Below are 4,230 nucleotides of genomic sequence, written 5' to 3' on the forward strand. Positions count from 1 at the left end.
CAGTATTTGCAAACCTTGAGTGTTATTTTTATTTTGTTGTGATGTTTTGTGTCTACCTTAAGCAGGTAGATGACTTGGCTTCAGGTCTTGGCTTTACATGTAATAAATAATAGAACAACTTAAATCAAGCATAGTTTTCTCCTTCAGTTAGTCAGTTTGATGAGTTGGATTTAGGATTACATGAGACAGTACACAATTATTTGGTCATTGGAGTGAATTGACCTTCTATTTATTTAGATTTCAGCAGTAGAGATAAGTAAGTAATGGGTAATTAATCAGCCTTCAGTCTGTTTGGTGCTGTTTTCATTGGCTGTGTGGTTCATGGGAAAGAAATTTGAGATCGTCCTACCAGGATTCTTAATTGTCAGCTTTTTTTTCCTCAGGTTTGAGCAGAAGTGTTGCTATAATGGAGGTGGGAGAATGAGAAGGGATGAAGAGTGAAACTCTTTCTTCATTTTCTTGTATGCATGACTTCAGAATGTCTTCCTACCTCAGTATTAACACGTATTTAGTACAGGAAAGAAAATATAAACCATGGTTCATTCCTCAAGCGTTATTGAATTCTTGATGGAGATGGTCCCTTCAGCTTCCTGGGACAAACCAATAGTAGAAAATCCTCTTCAGCAAGAAATGACCACCAGATGGCAATGTCTGCCAACAGTAACCAACAGAATGTCTAGAGTAATAAACCAGAAGAAATACAATTGATGCCTTTCCATGATAAAGACATCAGGGTCCCTTTCACCTAAGCAAAATTAATCCTTCTGGCTATTTGCAACTGATCATTATCTAAATTCATTTAAATATTTGGATATAGGAATATATCAGATACGGTTTCTTTGAAAGTTAGACTTATTTTGGAGTGTTGACATAGCCCTACTTTAAATTCTGATTGTTTCTTTAAGCTGAGGTACTCAGTTTTTATACTTTGCCAAAAGTATTTTTATAGCATAAACTAATGTTGAAGACAGCTTAATAAGACCACAGAATGTTTATTTTGGAATACATTTTCCTATATCCAAAGTGTTGAAAGCAAATTGGGAATAAAACTGTATGACCTCATCTTGGCTTTACTCCATTGGCTGAGTTGACTTGAGCACCTACTACATAAAAAGCTCATTTCTATTTGATAAAACTAAAAGACAGATTTACATGGTTCTTACCCTTAATAATCTAAGATTTCAAGTTACCTACCAAATTCAAATCAGAAACAAAGGCTTCAACCTAATTGAGCAAAGATTGGTAGAAACTACTAAAGCTTTAGTACTAAGTGATAAGGGATTTGGATTTGTGGGGGGTTGTTTTATTTGGAAACTAAGATCGATTACAAGAGGTTCCTTCATTGTTTTTAAGATTGGGGCAGCTGGTCGGGGGAGATGTCTTTCTAGACAAGTTCTAACCTACATATTTCAAAATATCCATAGTCAACAATTTAAAAAGCAAAGCTAAACCTATTCCTAGTGCATTAAATCTGTATGCTGTGAGTGTAAATTTTTGTGGGGGATTAGGGTGTGCAAGACCTTGTTTGATTCTCATCACAGGTGGGGAATAGTCTAGGATTCTCAGATGTTTGCATCAAGTATCTTCTATAGCCTTTAAGTGCATTCTTTTGATTTGTAAAGTAGGAACATTTGATAATGTCTATCATAGAGTTATGAAGACTGGGTGAAAGAATTTTTGTAAATGTTTGTAACTCAATAGTAGAGTATTATTATTATTATTATTATTTTTACTTTTGGGATACTCATCCTTACAAAGAACCAGGGTAGTTGTGTTTTCCTTTAATTCCAAGTACTCAGGAGGCAGCGTGGTCTACTAAAGTCCACAGCAGCTAGAAAGGCCCTGTCTCATACCCAGGTATGGTGGCACATGGCAGATGGATCTTGGAGTTTGAGTCCAGCCTTTTCTACAGATTGCATTCCAGGACAGCCAGGGCTATGCAGAGTAACCCTGTCTTAGGGAAAAAAAAAAAAAAAAGAGCTTAAAGTTAATAACATTAACTACACTAACCATCTTATCTATTTCATTTATACTAGAGCTGTGATCCTTTCTAGTATTATTATGACTCAGGCCAGGTTAGATATTTGAATACCTAGGTTCAGTATCTACCCAAACCTACATCCACCAAAATGTATCTGAAAGGAGCTTTGCTTTTCAGTTTCTTGAATAGTTGACTTTGTTCCCATTAAACAAGCTTTTTTCCATATAGCACGTGGCTTATATTTATATTAACCTGGTACTGGTAGTCACTGCAGATAAATGGCTTTTTTTTTAAGGTTTATTTATTCATGTATTTTATGTGTGTCAGTGTTCTGTCTTCATCCACACCAGAAGGAATCTAATCCTATTACAAATGGTTGTGGTTGCTGGAAGAGCAGTCAAGTGCTTTTAACCACTCAGCCACCTCTCCCACTGCAGATAGATGGCATTGACCTTGGTCCAGAACCATAGGATGTTTAGAGCATACTAATCACAGGTTTAGTGTAGCTTAAAATAACTTCTTTTTGCCAAGTACTTGGTAAATTTTCTGACAAACATGTTAATCTCTCTGATGCTATCTCCAGGTTTGCTAGCCACTTCCAGGGTGGGCAGAGGCTTACTAACCATGCCCTTTAACCCTCAGAACTCTTCTCAATAGAGCACTAGTTTTATCTTAATTTGTCATTGCTATTTGATGTACTGGCTTAATACAATTGAATTAATAGTGTTGAGGTTAAAAATCAGAGTAGCCAACGGACCTCACAGTTGTGTGATAACCAAGAGTGTGGGAACAGCTCCAAAGCCCAAGGAACTTAGAAAACTAGCATTACAAAGATACCTAGTGTCATATTTTTAAGTCTTTTACCTTAATATTGCAAATTGTAGATAGTTATGTCATTAAGAGATTTTAAATTGTTTTTAAAAATTATACAGAGGAAGGAGGTGATTTATTGGGTAGAGTGCTTGCTGTACAAGCCTGAAGACCTAAATGTCTATCCTTACCACCCTTGTAAAAAAACACATACTGTTCTGCATGTCTGTAATTCCAGTGCTGAGATGGTGAGGATTCAGAAGTAGGTGGGTCCCTGAGACAGGCTGGCTAGTCAATTTAGATGAAACAGCCAGTTTCTATTTCACTGAGGAACTCTCTAAGGTGAAGAGCAATAGAGGAAGACAATGTTGACCTCTAGCTCCCACTGGTGCACACATGGTGAGTGCACTCACATGTGCACACACAACACACAATTACATAATGAGTGTCAATGGAATTTCTTAAATTTATTATTTTTATATTATTATTATATTATTACTTCATAATATAAATTTGTTGCTTGGTATGATTATCACAATATATGCCTCCCTTAAGGGAAAAAAAATGACTGACCATTAAAACTTAACTTACTGTTATAATTCTATAGTTTGTCCTATTTTAAGAGGTTTAAAAAAAATGTTTTTCCTACATCCATTTTCCAAAAGCTTGATAGTGTAAAATTACCAGGGGAAAGGTTTTTTAATTTTATTTTTTTAAGATACAGCTTGTAATTGTAATTGGCTAATCACCTCATCTGGGTTTGGAAAGATAAGACTAACAAACCAACCTTATGACAGAAGGAAAATTCTACTTAAGCGCCTGATACCAAACTGATGATGAGAAAATTTCAAAGAAATCTGAGGCAAAGACCAGTGTTCCTAGGCAAGGTAATCTGTGGAAGGGAGATTTGGTTGAATAACTAGTCTGAAAAAGACAGCATGCAAAGGAGGAAATCATGCAGAAAATTTGGAAGACAGAAGTGTAGTGTGATTGCTGTGCTATAATTAAAAGGGATCACCATGTCACAGATGACTTCTGCAGAATGAAAAATGATGCATTAGTGAAAAAGAACTAGGTTTTGAGCAGTTCAGTAACTTGATTTTTAAAGAGGACTAGGTGAGTGAGGCTCAGGGGCAATTGGCAATGTTAAGAATGATTTGAAAGGAATCTGGACTGAAATTTAAAAGGCAGAAACATTGTGGAATAGGGTCTATTCTATCCTACCAGAGTTTCAGAGATTCTCTACGACCTCATATTAATTGTGGCTGTAAGCAAACATCTTTAAACACCAAATTTCTTGCCTGAAGTCACAGAATAAGGTTGTGAAAAGCTTGATGGCAAGATGGAACTGATTAAAAGTAATTAAAAGTAAGTAATTAAAAGTAAGTAATTAAAAAGGTGAATCGAAGGACAGCTGCATTTGGGATTGTTTTGAGCTT

Source organism: Cricetulus griseus, chromosome 2, assembly GCF_003668045.3.
Source record: "Cricetulus griseus strain 17A/GY chromosome 2, alternate assembly CriGri-PICRH-1.0, whole genome shotgun sequence".
Taxonomy (NCBI): Eukaryota; Metazoa; Chordata; class Mammalia; order Rodentia; family Cricetidae; genus Cricetulus; species Cricetulus griseus.